The sequence below is a fragment of the Scedosporium apiospermum genome (assembly GCF_000732125.1).
Source record: "Scedosporium apiospermum strain IHEM 14462 chromosome Unknown SEQ_SAPIO_0044, whole genome shotgun sequence".
Classification (NCBI taxonomy): Eukaryota; Fungi; Ascomycota; class Sordariomycetes; order Microascales; family Microascaceae; genus Scedosporium; species Scedosporium apiospermum.
The window spans coordinates 142433-156380 of record NW_015971745.1 but is presented as its reverse complement, the minus strand read 5'-3'; positions in this window follow the sequence as shown (position 1 = coordinate 156380).

The following is a 13948-nucleotide window of genomic DNA, read 5'->3' as shown; positions in this document are numbered from 1 at the left end:
TCGACGAACTCGGCCAATTCGGATAACTTGGGAACGTACAGGGTCCCAGTACGCAACGGTCCCCTGTTTGGGCTTGAGGTCTTCGATGTCACGAAGGGGTTTGGGATCTTCAGGGCCTTGACACTCCTCGCAAGTTCCTTCGCAGTCGTCACGACTATCGGGAGCTTTGTCTGAGTTACCTATTTGAGTGTGGATATGAGCCTGACAAATGACGAGGGAATTGGGAGAAGCCTCTCGTGGGTGGACACGTTCGGCTGTTTAGTGCTTGGGGAACTAGGGGATAGGGGATTGAGGAACTGCCAAGGCTGTTCAAGGGAAAGGGGAGATGGCCACGAATAAAAGATGAAAGGGGATGGACGATCGAGACAATGCTGTCTCGCTCGACGACAATGGATTCTTGAGGAAGAACAGAGGGGATTCGATGCTTCGATGATGCTTGGGGAGGGTGAAATGTGAGAATGGGATGGGGATAGAGAAGTCTGAGTTCTTGGAGTCGGACGCGTTTTTGTTTTGAACTTGAGAAGAAACAAAGCTTTGTGTGTTGGGCCAAGGGAAAAAGATCCTAGGGCTTTCTCAAAGCTCTTGCCATTCTGTTTCTTGGTCTGTGAGGGGATGGCGATTGCGATCATCATCATTATCATCATCATCATCGTGGGAGCGTGCGTCTGGTGTGTCCTGAAAGGACTCCGCGAGGCCGGACCGGGTCACTAAGGCGGAGCAATCATGGAACAAATCACCATGGCAAGGACATGCTAGAGCCTGTGCGATGTCAAGCTGGGCTTAAGGAAGAGCATTATCACAAAAGACCAGTGCAGCATTCAATCATCCATTGTTCAATCAGTGTGGAAAGAGAGGATTGTCCTCTCTCCTTTCTACTGAGGGTCATTTACACATAGGTCAATTGTATGGGTCAAAGAAGTGGTGTCAGACATTGAGGATCACAGTATCCATTCACTGGAGAGGATCACTTGCAGAAACAGATGGGAGAGCAGATATGGGTGAGGGCATATTGTATTGATTTTATGTCTACTAAAAAGCACCTCGCAATATGCAACAAGACAGTTGGAGAGGGATCAGGCGCCTGTGGTTTATATTCCCTCGGCCGTGTGGCTAAAGGACTCTATAGGACGTTAAATAACCCCGTGGTGACTTCGGCAACCCGAGACAGCATTGTCGCGGATACGCCGACACACAGATCTTGAGCTAACGGCGCATCCGCCGAACGAGAAGATGGGGCCGGAAGCAGGAGTCCGTGTCGAGGCAGCTTGATAGACAATAACGCCAACCGCAAGCCTAGGGACAAATTGAGGCAGAAGCCCCTACCAAGTTCTACATGGATATTGTTGTGTCAACCTACTAAACACCGGCAGGGCGGTAGAGGCGCAGGCGAAGAAACGAAACTGATTCGCAAGCTATAGAGAGACGCGAACCGAACCACTGCTTCGGTTTCGTTGCCGGGATGCGCCATGGCTTGAGCTGAAGTGAAGACGCCTCCAGATCAAAGAGGGTTGCCCAGCTACTCCAGCGGAGGGGGAGGCGCGGGAGAAGGCGCGAGAGCCGGAGAGGAAGAAGCAGGACCCGACGAAGAAGAGGCGGGACCAACGGAGGTAGAAGTGTTGTCACTACGAGGACTCCGAGAATGCTTCGCGGTATCGCCGCCACCAGAAGAAGAAACCTTCCGCTTTGGGGCCATGATGAGGAAACGAGCAAGAAAAAAAACGACAAAGGAAAAGGGGGCAGAGCGACGTAACAGCGAACTAGAAGGGGCGTCGCTACAAGGTGTAAAGGAGGTGAGAACCAAGAAGAAAGGAGGCCGCGGGTACTACCTGGTGAAGGGACAGTTGGAAATTATTGTGATTGATATATATATTTTTCTTCTTTGCTTCGAAAGAAGCGGAGGGGTCAGGGGACGGCCGGAGTCGCAGGGAAGTCGAGTGCCTTACGACCTTGAAAAAGAAAAAGAAAAAAGAAAAAAGGGTTTCGAAGAGAGGGTTCGAGCCTTTTTATATTTGACAACGAGGGCCCCCGATCAGTAACGCCGCGGCGAGAAAGGCACGATGCCGAACAGTCTCGCGAAGCACCTTGGGCCACAGCCCCATGGTGAATTACCTTCTCATAGAAACCTTCTCCGCCATCTACAGGCCAAGACGTATGTACTGATCCCCATGGCGGCGATCTCATACATAGGTCTATATATGATATATAGCTCCAAAGTCCCGGCCGTCGTGAACTGCCGGGGCTTCGGCGACCTGGGGACTACGCGATTCAGATTTGGGACATCTCTGTCTCTAGTCTGCTCAAGCTGTCGGTGCTATTCTCTTCTAGTGGCACGGTAATTGCCGCCGTGCTGGTGGGGTACGATGACCTCCTGGGTGTTTTTATTTGGATAACTATTTCAGGAGAAGTGAGAGTTCGTCGGCGTGAGAGAATGCAGACAGCGCGTGCACGAACCGACAGACTTAACACAAGCCCAGGTGACTGTGGCAGCGTCTGGCACCTGGTGCCGGGAGAAACAAGGGGCGCAGGAGAACCCCCACATCCTCCCAGACGGCGATAGAATGTTTGGCAGCCAGCGTGGGGGGGACGGGACGCTTGCAGAACGAGGAGGTGCAGGATCAGTATTGGGACCGAAGGGAGGGAGGGGAAGGAGGCACCATCGCTTCCATCCTTGCCGCTAATAGGATCCCTAGGGGGAAAGACGGGATCAAGAAACTCAATGTTATGGTCGATGTTGCTATATAGCTACAGCTCGTCTGCGGCGCGTGTGCGCTCATGTTCTTTCTCCTTCGGTTAGCTTTGCTGCTGGCTAACCACAGTCCGGGACCGCAGTATAAAGAAGAAGGTATATAGAGTAAAATAATAATATTATTATTTCAGGAGGTACCACACCGATAGGAACAGAAAACCGCCGGAGTAAACGCAGCAAGAGATACGCTTGCTGTCGGCTCGTACGCTATCATTTTTGCAGGCTGGCAGGTCTTCGACCATCTCCTTTCCTTTGAGGGAAACACGAGAAAATCTCTATAATGACTGGAAACTATAGCAATTGGTGGAACTTCGTCGAGAATAGCGGGCCAATTTCCGAGCTGAGAAGTAGGGGGATATGATGCGGCTAGGATCGTTGAATAGTCCCATCAGTGGACGGTGGTGCCCAGATCATGAACTCCGCGTCTGTCTCGATGCAGAGCAGGCATACACATTAACAGGGAGTATATTTTTTCGCTGGTGCTCTTGCTGGACGACCATTGGGAAAACATCGTCTGACCCGTTGAACCAATGGTTGACTGCTTGGGTTCGCCGTACTCTTGTTCGCTGCTAACCGATCAAGCAACTTGTTTATCCGATTTCCATCCAGGCTCCGATAGACTGAGAGAGGTACGGCGCTCATTGCTTTCCGTAGATACTCTTGAGCCTGATCGGCAGTTTTTAGAGTCGGCGCCATGTTGAGTTGGCTTGATCGGTTTCTCGATTGCGGTTTGCAATGAAATAGAGGCCTAAAATAGAGGAATGAGGAGGAGTAGGTGGATCACCGTTGGAGCTCGGGCCATCGTACGGTTAACGGTATGGAACTGAACGGATGAAGCAGACCGCTGGGACACTGGTGAGGATGAGACATATGATGTTCGTATAGCAGTCGACGAGAGAGTCTGATACTGGCATTGTCATCCTCGCCTAGATGGCCCACTCGGGAGACGGCGTGGATGTAAACGGCTTCTGCTCTCCATTCCACGAGCTCCCAGACCTTGTCCTTTTCGAAAAAGAGAAAAGAAACCACGTGAGTATATTTCTAGGTTACTGTCCACAACGGTCCTTCATCAGCAGGATGGTTGGGACGATTGCAACACGGCAGATGGCGCTACGTCTTCCCTGCGAGCCCCTGTGTATTAAACGACGTGACAGCTGCCTGGATATGAGACCTCGCTGTACAAATTAGCCATGTTTAGGCTCGCCAATAGTATCTCCGCGGCAGCAGCATGCATTCTCAGCAGTTGCGGCATTTGCAGCATTTCCGGCTCCAGGCACGGACCCGGAGTTTGGGCAACGATGGTATCTTGGGCGGGTTGATGGCCATGGTTCGATTGAGAGTAGCGAAAGGGAGAGCAGAGCGCGTCTCAGTTTTCCACGAACCGGCGAAGCCTATTAACAGAGGGTCAACATAATGTCGAACCTCTCTGTTATCCCTGTGAGCTGCTGGGTAAAGCTCATTCCGAGTTTCGATCCGTTACAAGAATCTATAAGGTCTAACGTAGAAGCGTCAACGCCGACAGAAGCAGAGCTGGGACGCTGACCACGCCTTCGAAGGAAAACGGCATATAAAGGCAAATGTTAGTGCATTTCGCTCCTGCGGTTGACTGGGCGGCAGTCAACAGATTCGCTGCAGAGACTGAGAGTCTTGAGAAGACTGTGACGCCATCTTCGCACATCACCCAGCAGTTGTGGCTGTAACAACCGTGACCCCGTCATGAGCATGATATGGAAGCATCGCGGAAGAGCCATTATATACTGAATGTATTTGGCGAACGAGTGTGCTGCCAAGTCAGCGGAGGAGACACAACAAGGCTTCTCCGTCTCGAAATACCCTAGAAGGGGGCGCTCCGATAGAGGTGGTATCAGCGTCTTGTACGATCCAACCGGTTTCCGGGCATTAGCGCTCGGGGTGATTGGATCCTGTGATATCGCAGACTCCATCTCCTCCAGGAAGCACTAATGCCGATGCTAAGCTTCGATGAAGGGAGGGAGAGTCTTCCAAAGCTTCCGCACTCTCCATATGCTTCTATATATGAGACCAAGGCAAGAACGTCCAGCGGAGCAGCTCAAGCACCAACACTGCGACCAATTGCCTAGCAGTCTATTGGAGCGCTCAGAAAGTTATGAAAAAAGTATTTTTCGTAGCTTCACACCTGTTTCTTCATGTCTCAGTAGACACGGTTCTCCGTCGACTTGTTTGAAGCCCAAAGCTTTCATCTTTCTAGCTATGTGGCGAAACAACCATAGGGGGGCTGGTTTCAGGCCGTACAACGCCTTTTTGGTTAGGCACACCTTGTCACTCCAGCCAGCGGCCCGTTAGGGTTTATACGTAGCCAACTGGCCTGTAATCCCTCCTGTGCCTCAGTCGTCTCAGTCATCTCAGACGCCGAACGCCGTCTGGCGTGTACTCTCTGACGGCGTGGTTTATATTCCTAGGAGATGACGCGTGAGTTGCGATTGTGCCGTTCGTTCAATGACGCTTCTTTGTCGATTGAGGACATAACGTCGCCCCTTTTTCAGGGCGATTCCGTCCATGATTTGGCCGAGGAAGTATTTACCAAAAGGACCTTTTTAGAATAGATAATTAAGAAACGGTGCTCGCCTTTGTGCCTTCGTTATATAAAATATCTTTTTAGACGTTTATAGTATTTTCGACATTCATATTCTAGACATTCTCGCTCCGCCCTCGGAAACTCATAGATATGTCCCGCAATAACGGGGATCTCGTCGATCGGATCGAGGATGTAACAGAGGTATAGGAATATATACCCCGACTGCCAGCCAGATCAACTAGTACCGCCTAATCGGGGTAATGGCCGAACAGGTCCTCGCGGCACCGGCGAAACGCAACCGTCGAACCGGCGCCGGAACCGGCGCCGGAGGTCTCCACTTTTTTTTCGGGGTCCGTCGGATTCGGTTCCTTCGTTTTTCTCTTCCTCCGAAAATTCTCGGAATCCCTCGGAGTCGGGGAAATCCGACGGTATTGATTCCCGTTTTGGTTTTCGGACAGCATCTCCCCTTGCCGCAACGATACAGTTGATCAAATCCAATACTTTTTTCTATAAGGACGACTTATTCGCCGATTGATTCATTATTTCGTGGCGATTCTTGACAATGCCGAATAAACAATACAAGAGCCTTGTTGAGGCTGTCCAACTGGTGGAGGGACGTCGCTCAGTGGAGAGTCCATCTCTCAGTACCCCTAATAATCAGAGAGGCCTGGGTGGAATCTACAGGACGCCACCACTCATCGGGGAAACTGGTGTTCGTTCCCATGGCATGAGAGAATCCCAATAGCCACGGCACCTTTATCATTCCCTGAACAACCCAGATGCGGGGTTTACGGTGAATCTGAGACAGCTTATGGACTAGATGACGCGCAAGAATAGGTCTGCTACTTTCGAAATGGCTCGTAACCATTCTAGCTCGATCAGGACATTGGCGGCAACGCCTCCCGTAGCAGCGAACGTTGGTTTCAGATCGCTGTATCCCCCTGCATCCTCCGTGGTTAGCAGCTCGTTGATGAGAAAGGCAGTTACGGAACGGTACTTACCAGGCATTCAGTTCTTTGATGCCGCTAAGACCCAGCTCTAGGTGTGGAGGATCAAGCAGGCCGAAATTGGAGGAGACACCATAACCTATAATACATCTTGAATCGGAAAATGCAACGACCTTTCCCATGAATCATCCCCACTTTACAGCATAGAACCCATCTCGTGGACCACAGATGTCCTAACCTTTCGAGCTGGCGTCCGCTGACCACCACGGCCACGACAACCACTGCACTCTGCGACCGAGGCATGTCGTTGGTCAACTCGTCCGAGTAATTTCAGCAATACGCTTGTACAGGCTTTTGGATGATAACGTTGCCAAATCCGCACATCCCACGCAGTTGGGTCTTGGAGGCTCATTTTTGCTTCCAATTAAAACTCGTGAGGATCGCTTTCGCTCCGTCACGCTGAGAGTTATTTTGCTCTGTAGGATTTGACGCTTTTGATGACCTGTACCTCCTTCATTCCCGGGAAAGAACAAAGCCGCACTCGCCACAGATCAGTTGGTCTGTTTGATCTGCGTGCGGCTCGTAAGCTGGAAGTGATAGAGCATTATAAAGTCGGCAAAACGATCTCTTGATAATGACGAGGCATCTTCCGTGCACAGTCTCAGTCGATGGGTACGGAGGTTATTTATATATCATAGGCCGTAAGCACAACGACATTCTGATATAGACTATGAGAGCCTTCTCACACCCAAAACGAAAATACTTCTGGGAAAGTAAGGCTAGGGTCCAGGCTTGAATCAAGCGGCAATCGGCAGAGCCGTTCCCGTACATAAGAGTTTTTACCCCCGCCACCAAGAACTTGTCTAGCAATCCTTTAACCAAGGGGTAAACTAGGTTAAGTGGGATGTTGGTTCTGTCCGTCACCCCATATAGGGTGGTCAGCGAGCGGTGTATCAACTTCTTCACGGGGGTTGGAATTGCTTCCCTTGGTAGCTGCATTTCCCACCACTTGATATATAGAGAATGGTGGGCCCCTCTGATATAGGATTTCCGAAAAAGCTGTAAGCGGTTCGTCTCCAGAAGTTGACAAGCTCTGCCCTCCGATCTTCGACATTTTTCGCATCGTTATAGTCCCAGCCAACGAGGCTCCAATTTCCCACTCTATGGGCTGAGTGCCATCGACCAGCCTGAGCTCGAGAACTTGTAGTGGCCTTCGACGGCCTGAAGAAATTGCATACATTCGCAAAGGCCAAGATTCCAACTCTACCATTTCGATTGTGTCTGGGGCAAACTCTCTCTCTATATATATATCCCCGAATTCGTTACTCATTCCTCGCCCTCTTCGACCCCCGGCGCATGCCTCTGGACTCAACTATAGTCCAATCGGAGTGCCGGGAGGAACCGGGAGAGAAATACTTCGAGATGGCCGGCCCTTGTCCGTTCTTACCCTGTGCGTCTTGCGAGGAGAGAGACGCAATCATTTTGGGTGCTGCGCACCTAGATTCGGCGGGCTCTTTAATATCCGACATCTTCCCCTGGCGGAGTTCCCGTACAGCGGTTTCAGATTGACGAGTTCTTTCTTATTTTCTCAATTTAGACACATTATGAGATTCTGTCGCCGTGGTTATGCCATCTTTGAGAAATTGGGTGCGGCCCTGTTGGGGATTGGGATACGGGCATCGGAGGAGTGGTGTCCCCCCCCCGGCCCTCGGTGCACGCAAGCGGACCTGAGGAGTTGCTTATGCAGCTTTTTACTCTATATAAGGGCTTAAACTCCGCAGGAGTTTCAACAAAAAAGCTACGGAACAGTGAGTCCCGGGGCACGAAGGGCAGGGCGCCATATTGTCTAACAAAGAAAGGGAAGAAAAACACGAATTAGGCGACGGTAAGGGGGCCGTATGCATTGCGTGAATTCACTCCTCGAGCCTGTCGACTAAGCCGCGATGCATTTCGTCGGTAGTAAAGGAAACGACTTAGAGACTCTGACCTGGTGGGCGAGATAGTCTTTAGCGTTCATCCGTAAGAAACTTGAGGACGCCGGATTCTCGCGCCTCCGCCTTGCCCTGGTCTGGTGGGTTGGAATCCCGCATCTCCGCTTTCCTGCCCTGTCCCCCTATCCGCGTTGACGACCGTATAGTGGCCGGAAGTGCCAGGCCTGTCTATGTCGATCATCAGGGTGTATATGTAACACCAATGCCGTTGCCAAGGTGATCTCTTCGGTCGGCATCGCTAGCATTGCAGTGGGAGGGATTCTCCCCATCGCGGTGGCACTATAAATATCTAGGTGTCGGCTGGTTGTTATCCACTGACGTAGGTATATTTATCAACTGACCCGATATATAACGCGTGTTGTTATGGAGCTCCAGCTATAGACCCAGGAGAGCAGGGGGTCTTTCCGGGAACACAGCAAATCGTGGAACAGCACTTCGGCAAGACGGGTGAGGAACCAGCGGTAGGTGTGATCTTCCTGGTTCTCCTCTTTCTGGCTGTCCTTGCTTTGCCTCATGGGGGCCAGACCTGTTCCCGGGGCTTCCTATCCCAGAGAAGGGTGTGGAAGTGACTGAGATGTGGCCACTTCGCCCGTTACGCCTGTCGCAATCGCCTCCCACCTGAGTCTTCAGGGTTGAGTTTGAATGGAGAAACCAACGCTACTGGTATCCCCGGACACATCCAACCATCATATTCGTCTCTGGTTAGTAGTGGCTCAAGAATCTGCCGCCCAATTCTGAGTAGCTCTGCAATGCAGGATGGAGTCTGTTCGCTTGAAGGATTTGGGCTATCCTTGCAGAAAGCGTCATGTGTGGGCTTCCGTGGGTTCTTCGGCCACGACGCATGCTTCGGATTGACGGATGACTGGACCCGTCTCGGGGCCCCCCTTGTCACACCAACCTCATCCATGATAACGAGGTCTGGAAGGAATGAACCCCGAGACATCGGAGCCGAGATGCCCACGGGAGTTATAACCATGAAACGGCTGTTATATACCTATAGCTCAAAAAAAGAAAAAAATGAAACAGACCAGCCCGCATTGGGGAAGAGCTCTGCCATTCTTTTTGAGACTTCGAGGCTATGGTTCGAGTTAGATGTGCTCGAACATATTCGAGTCCCGCGGCCCGGAGAACCTGTGGCTGGTCACAGGCGACTGGGATGTAGGGGAGTCGAATATGGTCGAAAAAGGGTCACCAAAAAGAAGGAAACAAAGTTAATGGTTCTATTAAAAAGACTTGGGATATCAAGACAACTACCTTGGGAGCCCAAGGCAATTATCAGTAATATCTTTGGTCTGTCATGTCTTATTCTTCTGAGTTCTTGTAAAGTCTAGGTTCATCCCATAAGGGCCCTGGTAAGTATAGCGAGAGAGAAGAGACGTACTGGTAGACTCGCGACAAACGCGAAGTTCCGTTATCATATTGCTTTCCGGGACGCGTCAACTGTTGGAATATTTGCAGGGATATGGAAACAAAACTTAGCTCGGACCTGATCGGACAATCCAATACCGTCGGATGTCACGGAATTCCCAAAATGCCACTGTAAAACAGGCCTTTTTAGACGGCAGAGGGTCTTCCGAAGTCGCACCAAGGTCGCACCATAGAAAGGAAAACGTTTTGGAAATGGGAACCGGTTTCGGCTAGGGTTTGTGACGTAGGAACTGTTTCGGCAAGGAAGAAATTACTAGGATAATTTCCATGGAATTGGCCCACTCTTTCCAACATAAAACGGAAGGCAGCGAAGGGCCAATTCCTTCCTATCTAGTCAATACAACAATGGCTCCTTCCACAATTATTTAATATCAACGAGCGTTATTGTACACGCAGCGCGAGCACTGACTACGCTGAGCAGAGGGAGTGGCGGCAACAGTAGTCATGTGACTGCTGACAGAACCCGTCGACTCGACGGCAACGAACCTAATCTTTTTATCGCATGTGGTGACGGAAGCGTTGTCTTCCAGTCTCCTTGTAAAATCGGCAGCCCCACGAGTACCAAGAGCGCAGGCCTTTAGTCCATGAATCCTGGATGGTCTGGGAGAAATTAAGAATAAAGATGATTGATGCTGTCTTGGGTACTCGTTATTCCCGCCTATAGTTTGCAGGGATGTCGTAGACTCCTGCAGTTGTACGTATATAAAGGCAAATACCAGGGACGAACCGATAGGTGAAATGGGAAAGAGGCCTGGAACAAGCCAGGCGTATTGGGCCAGGCAGTTTGTTAAGCCCGCCCGTCACGCGCCCAGTCTCTCACCCAGCATAGCGCGCGACTAAACCCCAGACGACACACAAATCCGAGGGCAAAAAAACAAGCAGCGCTGCCCCTTCCTGCTCTTGGTTGAGCATCCCGCCGCTGTGGAAACTAGATAGCCAGACAGCGGGCAGCGATACGTCGTTGAACACAAAGAGGGGGATGCTAGAAGCAAGGCAAACGCAGTTCCGAAACAGAACCTCATTCCTGAAGCACAATGCGTTGTGACGCCGCGCTGGCTCGGGAACTGGTACCTCCTCGAGGAATAAGACAAGGAAGGGGTTGAACACCCTCACCCTCGAACAGGCCTTACACCCGAACATGTTGGGGTGAGGAGCTAGCATCCTTACCACCCCTTTAACGTTATTTGTCGTCGTTGACGTCGCTGCCCACTTATCGCTTATCGTCGCGGAGCTGTTCCTTGAAGCCTGTTGCATCTTCATCAGGAGCCTCTGCGCGTGGAAGAGTCATGTCTGGGGGCGGTTGAACGGAGGACATATTGCGTTCGGCGCGACTATAAGTACGCCCGCTAACACGGAACGGGTGGTATATCCTCCTCGTACTCTCTAGTTTGAGGAACTGCCAGACCACCACAACAGCGTGAACTCATCCCGATCGACGGAAACCCTAGCACTGAATGTGTAAGGGACACTCGGCTGATGGTCGGAGGTTCAGTTGGCCACCATAGCGAGGCGCTACAAGGGAGGGGATACGATCCACGAGACTTGATAACTAGTGACTCAGACACCTCCAACTTCAGAACGCCGTCCCGGAATCCTTTGGACGATTCCAGCGTGGGTTCTATGATTTTCCTACCTTAGCAGAGATGGCCACACCGAGAACAGGGGGCGTGACCACTGGCGACCTTGGGGAGTGAGATGCACAGGACCATCGGCATCTGTAAGTTGTGCACGGGAAAAAAAAATGTCGGTCCTTTGAGCGCGAGTGGACCGGACACTGGTGGGTAATGCTTCGACAACAATTTGGTCCAGTCTAACAGCTTCTGGCTCTCAACGAGGCATCGGAGGAGGGACTTGGTGTTTATATGACCGAGAAAGAGGCGCAGCACGAGCCCAGCCATTGTCTCGGTGTCATGCAAGGGAGGAGCGCGCACCCGCAGGAGAAAGAGCCTACGACGCCGAAGCGAAGTGGCTAAACCCGCTCCATGTGCCGCCACAGTTATATATCCAGGTTGCTCTGAACACCGCGCAGAGCCACTGGGTGCTTGGAGGGCTTTCATCCCCGCCATTTCCTCACTGTCAAAGCCCGCCGGCTATGAGATGAGGCGAGAATAGCTTAACAAGCCTCGAGCTTCATTACCCTAATGGCAAAGAGAGCAGGCAGAGCGCGCTGCACTGCCCTGAGCCGCATTGGCAAGTTTACCAGAAGCAACTAGAGGGTCGTGAAGGATTTGGCAAAGGACGCAGTGCCACCTCTGGCCAGGAAACAGTACGAGGGGTGGACGGCGACATCTGGCAGTCCTAACGTGACAAGGGCTAGGCCCGCAGCCACTTCCTCTCCCGACAACCATGCTTCGGTCGCCAGCCGTTCATCCAGAGAATAGAGGTCATCCATGAGATCCTGGAACGGTATCCCATGGACATTTCCTGTCCGAGCAGCTGCTTCGACATCTGGATGTCTCTGCCAGTTTGGAAGATCGAGCCGCTCCAGAAGGGGTCTCTCTCGTTCCTTCGGGCGGAGCGACTAAAGAGAGAACATGCGCCCAGCACAGTTCGCCAGATATATAAGGCTGGCTCCGCCTGGCCATGAGTGGAACTCGGCCATTACTACAGACAGTCAAGGCTGCAGTGTAGCTGCTGTCGATGATCGGTGAACAATCGTCGAGCCTGAGGTTGGTATTATTCTATACGCGTAGGAGCACCCGCAAGAAGCCAAGGAAATCGCAGCCAACAGATCGGTATACCTCAATCGGCTTGTGACAGGCCTGCCTGGTGATGATGCCGACACAAATCAATCGGTAGCAGGAATCGATTAAAGAGCGTTCCATCTCCCAGTAACTCCAAGCATGAAGGCAATGACCCAAGCCCCATTGATGCGGATCTAGAGGATATACGGGAAATATGGACCCGCTGTCTATTGAAGAAACACCAACTAGAACAACGCGTTCAATCCGGTTTGGACCAAGAGGCGGCTTTTCTTGGTGAGCAATCAAGGATTCTAGCGCAGCAAGTAGGCTGGAACCCCATCTCATCTTCATATTGTAGGTAACTGGGATCCATATAGTCGAGGAAAGAAAAGAGAGAGAATCTTGCCCAGTGTGTATGGCTGGAGGCAGCTTGGAGTCTCTAACTCTCATTTTAGTTTTGAGATGAAGGGGTGGCGCGCCCGCCTGCCAATAGGTTCTCGGTAGTAACTCTCCCAGGAAAGAATGCTCTCTCAAATTACCACCACGTCGAGATACTAGGCACCGGGGCTAGACCTCAGTATTTCGGTAGAAAACCCCTGGTCACAAAAGACGCCAAAAGACACCGAGATGACACCCTTTGTCGAAAGTTGCTCAGATCGGCTTTCCTCTTGAAATGGCCCTTAACACTAAGCAGACCGTCTTCGAGGATTCGGCGAGGATTCGGGCCCCTGGAACTCACGGCTTCTCTCGAGATTTGACATAACTGGACCGCAGAGACCTCAGTCTCAAGCCTGCACCTCCGCCATGTCAACATGGTATTGAGCCGCCTTAGGTCAGGAGTTCGACCCAGGGACCAGAGCTGGCGGTAGTTCCAATAACTACCATGCGCCCACTGATAGCCCAGGGCAACCGCGTTTTTTAGCCCAGTATTTGGGCCGAGAAAGCGCATAGTTGAGGTCCAGAGCGGTGCAGAGAAGGACGTCGCATCTTCCCATTTCTTCACTCGATGAGATTTCTTGCAGGTCCCCCATCTCCGAGTGAAGGAGAGGGATAACAGCCCGCGCACAATCAAACTCTTGTCAATACGCACAGGGCACAGACTGGGATCGGCGTTATCCAGGAATGCTAAACGAAACAATGAAGTGTCGCCAATAAGCCATCTCGTACGTTGAAAAGTTGGTGAGACTCGGCAATTTCCTCGCTATTCCACATCGATATGGCGTATACATATTGTGATATTATTCCGCGGCGATTGTGCCGGAGTCTGTAGCCTTCGCGATCAGCTATTCGTTCGTCCCGTTGGGACGAGGGGGGGTGATTATTCACTCAAAGCCCTCCTTGGAAGGTAGAACTAGTTGTCTAGGCCCTCTCACGTGGTCTGTGAATCCACGTACTTCTTGATAGCCTAGCCAATAGCCCCCGGGACAGCCTCGTAGATAAGGCTGCTTAGGGGTTCTCCTGCGACAACATCGCGGCCGCTATTTTTTTGAGCTGGGATGGCTAGGTGGAGAAGCCAACGGGGCCCGACTTCCATCTGTTGTCGGGTAAACCACTCTGACTCCTCTTTAGGCACGATGTGAGCCGTCTTAAGGCCCGAG